General features: G+C 37.9%; 1 protein-coding gene and 1 pseudogene across 2 annotated transcripts in view; one reads left to right on the top strand and one right to left on the bottom strand.

The window, feature by feature from the left end:
* The window catches only part of NDUFS4 (NADH:ubiquinone oxidoreductase subunit S4), a 112,785-nt gene that overhangs the window by 44,373 nt on the left and 61,833 nt on the right, over nt 1-6,579 (bottom strand). The window lies entirely within an intron of this gene.
* On the top strand, nt 3,315-3,703 carry LOC132682348 (prefoldin subunit 6 pseudogene; annotated as a pseudogene).

The following is a 6,579-nucleotide window of genomic DNA, read 5'->3' as shown; positions in this document are numbered from 1 at the left end:
GTCTGAAAAGATCCAATTTTTTAATCAAACAGTCCTCCTCATACCCTGGTAATAAATTAAAAGGCTGACATACACACAACATACGTTAAGAACTATGAAAACAAAAGCCATAGCAGCAAAGAACCAAATATCAAATAATTGTTGAAAAAATATCAAAGCAAAGGAACAGAAGGTAAATTAACTTCTTAAAATCAAGAAATAGTTTAAGCAAGAAATGAAATTAATTAAATCTGCAAAGGAGGCTGGAAGTAATAAAAAATAACAGATCCAAAGGTAAATCGTTTTTTTTTTTAAGATTTTTTAAAGATTTATTTATTTTTGAGAGAGAGAATGCAAACGGAGAAGGAGAAGGGGCAGGGTTGGGGCGAGTGACAGAAGATCTGAAGCAGGCTCTGCGTTGACAGCAGTGGCAAGCTCGATGAGGGACTCCAACTCACTAGCCATGAGATCACCACCTGAGCTGCAGTCGGACACTTAACCAACTGAGCCACCCAGGAGCCCCTAAATGCTTCTGTTTAACAAAGCAATATTCAAGAGGCAAAGATGTGAAGATCAAACCAGACTGTGAGGAGGCACATTAAGATGTGTAAGACAATTCCTTGTTAATTTAGAATAAAAGTGAAATTACCCAACAGAAGTCTCCTTTCTGACTCAGGAATTGACAGTCAGTTAGCTGAAAGTTCTAGTGATGACAGGGGACCACCTAAGTAAGTAAATATACACACAGATGTGCATGCATGTGCACACATATACATTCACACCTTATACACTGTATTTTAACTTAAAAAGCATACATGTACACTCTTCTAATAATCTGATAATAGGGCCAGTATTTTTTCTTCGAGTATGGGTCCAATGATTAGAATTCTAAGTGTCGTTTCTTTGACAAGTTACCAGGAAAATAAGTTAATTTATTAGTTTGGGGTTTTTTTTTGTGAAGTTAGAATGCAAAGACATTTGTGAAACAATCAGAGTCCAAAATCTGTCTAGAATTTTATGATTTCCTTTTTACATTATAATCTTTTGTAATTGTTTCACCTCCACCTAATTTGACAGAATTCATTAAAAATTCACCATCATCAGGGTGCCTGGGTGGCTCAGTCGTTAAGCATCGGACTTCTGCTCAGGTCATGATCTCACAGTTCATGAGTTTGAGCCCCACATCAGGCTCTGTGCTGACAGCTCAGAGTCTGGAGCCTGCTTCAGATTCTGTGTCTCCCTCTCTCTCTGCCCCACCCCTGCTTACACCGTGTCTCTGTCTCCCAAAAATGAATAAACGTTTAAAAAAAACTTTTTTTAAAAGAAATTCACCATTATCGTCTTTTCTTTTTTTTAAATGTTTATTTATTTTTTGAGAGAGAGAGAGTGTGTGAACAAGTGGGCAGGGGCAGACAGAGAGGGAGATAGAGAATCCCAAGCAGACTCCGTGCATTCAGCACAGAGCCCGATGTACGGCTCAAACTCATGAACCGTGAAATCATGACCTGAGCCAAAATCAAGAAATCAAGAGCCAGATGTTTAACCAACTGAGCCAGCCACACAGGTGCCCCTCCATTATATTGCCTTTTCAAAGTATTCAACAGAACTGTCACAGAAAGAACTCCTTGTCCCCTATATAGCAATCAGATCATAGTATTCAATTAAATTATATAATCACAATTTCAAGGAAAACTAGCATAGAAACTTATGGAAACAAACACAACTGGGTCTTGGTAAGCATGACTCAATTACTGTGAGCTGAAGTCTGGCTGTATACTAAAATGAAACCTAAATTCAGCCATAGTATGTAGTGTGTTGGGGTGTCATTAAACATGTTCTATGTTCTACAGAAAGAATTGAGAGAATCAGTACCTGAACAAACTGTTAAAGGTAGTTTAAAAAAAAGTACAGATTCATTAACAAAGCCATTATTGTAAAAGAATCATCACAATGTAGTATGTAAATAGACTTTCACTGCCATCCATGATGGAATTAAGTGTTACCAGACTACTGCCCTTGACATATAAAACTGGGAAAGTTACTTTAAGCACTATTTTCAGATACTGGACAACTGGATGGTAGGCAGAATCACAGTGTAATCCCTGGAAGGAGAATTCATGATGTAGTCCTTAACTATCTCAGCTTTATGCCTGGAAGCACACTGCAGACCATGGTGAAGCCTAAGCACAACACAGTAGTTAGTATCAGAGCAGAGAAAGTAGGATTTAGGAGCTTAGGGTTGCTGAGGTAACAAACCTTTTTGAGGCAGAGTTCTGAAAAGGAGCAATTACCCAAGATAAATAAAAGGCATCCAAATTCTAAATAAAGTAAAATTATCTCTGTTCATAGATATATAGCACTCCATACACACTCACAAAACCTGTTAGAGCTAATGAACAAGTTCAGCAAAGTACCAAGATAAACACACACACACACACACACACACAGAAACCCAGTTGTGTGTTTTTTTTAACTTTTTTTTTTTTTTTTTTAATGTTTAGTTATTTTTAAGAGAAAGCACAAGCAAGGAAGGGGAGGTGGTGGGGGGGGTGGTCAGAGGATCTGAAGCAGGCTCTGTGCTACAGCAGAGAGGCCAATGTGGGACTCAAAACTCACTAACCACAAGATCAAGACTTGAACAGAAGTCGGATGTTTAACCAACTGACACACCCATGTGCTCCCCAGTTTTGTTTCTCAATGCTAGCAATAAAGAATATGAAAAGAAAATTAAGAAAACAATTCCAATTACAGTAGTATTAAAAAGAATAAAATACCTGGGAATAAACTTAACCAAGAAGGTGAAAGACATGTACACTGAAAACTACAAAACACTGTTTAAAGAAATTAGAGAACACAAAAATAAATGGAAAGACATTTCGTGTTCATGGACTGGCATGTCTTAATATTGTTCAGATGTCAACATTACCCAATCAACCTACAGATTTAATGCAAACTCTATCAAAATCTCAGTTATGTTTTCTGCAGAAACAAAAATTCATCACAAAATTCATATGGAATTTTGGCCTCAAAACAAATCTTGAAAAAGAAGAACAAAGAGGACTCAAATATCTTGATTTCAAAACTTATGTAAAGCTGTAGCATTTCAAATAGTGTGGTACTGGTATAAGGACAGATACAGGCCAATGAAATAGAACAGACAGCCCCAAAATAAACTCTTGCATATATAGTCAACTGATTTTCAACAAGAGGCCAAGACTGGTATACTTCAATTAATAGTGAAGGGAGAATGTCAGGCAGAAAGGCGAGTTCAGGTACCTTCCAGAGTATGAGACCCAGAGCCCCTCTCCAACTCCATGCAGACCTTCATCCCTGCCATGGCTAAACTAATCCAGAAGAAGCTACAGGGAGAAGTGGAGATAGCAGCAGCTACAGAAGGACCTGAGTTAAATCCATGTCTGGGCAGCAGAAGCCTGAGGTGCAACTAATAAAAATATTATCATTAAGGAGGAATTGGCTCTGCTGGTTCAGTCCAACATGGTCTTTAAATTTCTGGGTCCTGTGCTGGTCAAAAGGAGATGGGAGAAGCTTGGGCCACACAGTGGGAAAGAGGCTGGACTATATCAGAGCTGAAATTAAGCAATACAAATCCCAGCTCTGGGATCCTGAACAGCAGACCGCGCTACAGAGGAAGACCCTGGCTCAGGTGCAGCAGGAGTTGTAGTGGGCCCAAGTGGCCAAGGCAAGGGCTTCTAGGAAGGACTAACCAGGTGTGGGGAGCAGGGAAGGAGAGGAAATGAGGCAGCTCTAGGGTCTATACTGTAGCTAACAAAATGTGAAAACACCTGTTTTCTGACCAGTCACTTCTGTCATAATTGTCTCCATCCATTCCCTGGGCCCTGTCCACTTTATATATACACCACCTACATTACTCCATCAGGTCAAAATTCTTGGAACTGGAACCTCTCTGTGGCAGAGTAATCCTTCTTTCTTTATTGAGACTAATATTAAATGTCTCAAACTTACTTCTTGTCTGTATGTGCAACCCTTAATTCTCCCTTATCTTGGCTGGCAACACCTCTATAGGAAACATGAGAAAGGCATTTACAACACAATTGTTGGGAAGGTTAGATGGGGGGAAAATAAAAGTACCAAAACCATTCAATGAAGAAAGCATATCCAAAGCCAAGGAAACTGCATATCCAAATGCCTATGAATGAAATTGGAATCTTACCTTATAGCAAATACAAAAGTTAACTCAAAATGGACCAAAGACCTAAATGTAAGAGCTAAAACTATAATACTCCTAAGAAAACACTGGGGAGTGGGGAGGGGGGTTGGGGCACCTGGGTGATACAGTCCGTTGAGCAACTGACTTGGGCTCAGGTTTGTGAGTTAAGAGACCCGCGCCGGGCTCTGTGCTGACACATCAGAGCTGGAGCCTGCTTCGGATTTTGTGACTCCCTCTCTCTGTCTCCCCCTCCTCTCCCTCCACTGCAAGCGAACTCTCAAAAATAAACAAACGTTAAAAAAATTTAAAAAACAAAAAGAAAGAAAGAAAACACAACACTGGGGGGAAATTCCATGACACTGAATTTAAGGAGAACTTCCTGGATATGACAATGAAAGCATGTGCAACAAAAGCAAAATAAACTGGATTTCATCAAAATAAAAACATTTGTGCACAGGACATATATCTGATAAAGGATTAATATTCAGAATATATTTATTAAAAAAAAAACAAAAAACAATCCAAATAAAAAATGTGAACAATACTTGAATATTCAAGATATTCAAATGGACAACGAGCACATGAAAAGATGCTCCGTATCGCTAGTCATTAAGAAAATGCAAATGACACCCTCAATGAGAGACCACTTCACACCCATCAGGATGGCTATTATATAAAACACAGAAAGTAAGTGTTGATGAGGATGTGAAGAAATTGAAACACTTATGCACTGCTGGTGGGAATGTGAAAATGGTACAGGCACTGTGGAAAACAGTATGGCAGTTCTTCAAAAGTTAAACATAGAATTATCATATAATCCAACCATCCCACTTCCAGGCATATACCCAAAACAATTGAAAGCAGGGACTGGAACAAATATTTGTGCATCCATGTTCACAGCAGCATTATTCACAACAGCCAAAAGGTAGAAAGAACCCAAATTGTCCACCAAGAGATGAATGAATAAACAAAATGTAGCATATATATACACAATGCAACTTAGATAATCTTAAAAAGAAGTAAAATCCTGACACATTATAAGAATTATGTAAAAATTAAGCCAGTAACAAAGGGACAAATATTGCATGAATCTACTCATAAGAAGAACGAATAATAGGCAAATTCATAGAAACAGAAGGCCTAATAAAGGTTACCAGATATTTGGGGAAGTGGGTAATGGGGAGTTAATGTTTAATGGATTCAGAGTTTCTGTTTGAGACCATGAAAAAGTTCTAGAAATGGACACTAGTGATGGCTGCACAACATTGTAAATAAGCTTAAGGCCACTGAAGTGTACACTTAAAAATGGCTAAGTTGGTGAATTTTGTGTTATGTGTATTTACCACAATTTTTTAAAAAATGGAATGACATCTTTAAAGTGTTAAAAACCTTCAACCTAGAATTCTATAACCAGTGAAAAGGTTGTTATGAGCAGAATGTCTGTAACATTCAGTGTCCCTCTGCCCCACAAACCCGTGTATCGAAGGCTTAACCCCAAATAGGATGGCATTTGGAAACATGATGGGCCTTTGAGAAGTAATTAGAGTTAGATGAATCAAGATGTGGGGTTCTTATAAAGGGATTAGTGCCTATATAAGAAGAGACACCTGAGCACTTGTTTACTCATGCCTGCCTGCACACTCACATTTGCTCTCGTTCTCTCTGTTCGCCATGTGAAGACAAGGTGAGAAGGCAGCCATCTACAAGCCTGGGAGATCATCCTAACAGGAAACCAACATGCTGGCATTTGAATCTTATATTTCTAGCCTCGCAAACTATGAGAAAATAAATTTGTTATAGACACCACTCAGTCTATGGTGTTACGGCAGCCTGAGCTAAAGCAAAGTCTTTCAAAAGCAGAGGCAAAATGAAGGCATTTCCATATACACAAACACTAAGACATTTTGTCCCAATAGATGTGCACTATAAGATATGTTAAAATGAAGTTCTTCAGGATGAAAGAGATACCAGATGGAAATCTGTTATCTATATGGAGGAATGAAGAACACCAAAAATGGTAAATCAGTGGGTAAATATAAAAGATTTTTCTCCTTGTTTCTTAATTTCTTTAAAGATGACTGATTGTTTAAAGCAATATTAATAATTTACTATGAGGCTTATATTGGCAAGTAAAATGTATGTCAACATTAACACAAAGGACTAGTGTAACAGATGGAAGCACTGTTTCAAGGTTATATATAAAGTGATATATTACTAGTTCATAGCAGAATATAAAAACTTAAGAATGCATACTATAATCCCTAAAAGACTCACTAAAAAAAGAGGTAGAGATAAAACATCAATAGGAGAGATAAAATGGGTTTCTAAAAATGTATTCAGTCTAAAATCATGATGACAAAGGTAGTAAAGGAGAGGAGAAGAAAAAAGGAAGAGAAAGGAGAAGGCAAAAG

This window comes from Panthera onca, chromosome A1 (assembly GCF_046562875.1).
Source record: "Panthera onca isolate mPanOnc1 chromosome A1, mPanOnc1 haplotype 2, whole genome shotgun sequence".
In the NCBI taxonomy this organism is placed as follows: Eukaryota; Metazoa; Chordata; class Mammalia; order Carnivora; family Felidae; genus Panthera; species Panthera onca.
Note: the sequence above shows the minus strand (reverse complement) of the source record. Positions and strands in the feature narration are given on the sequence as shown.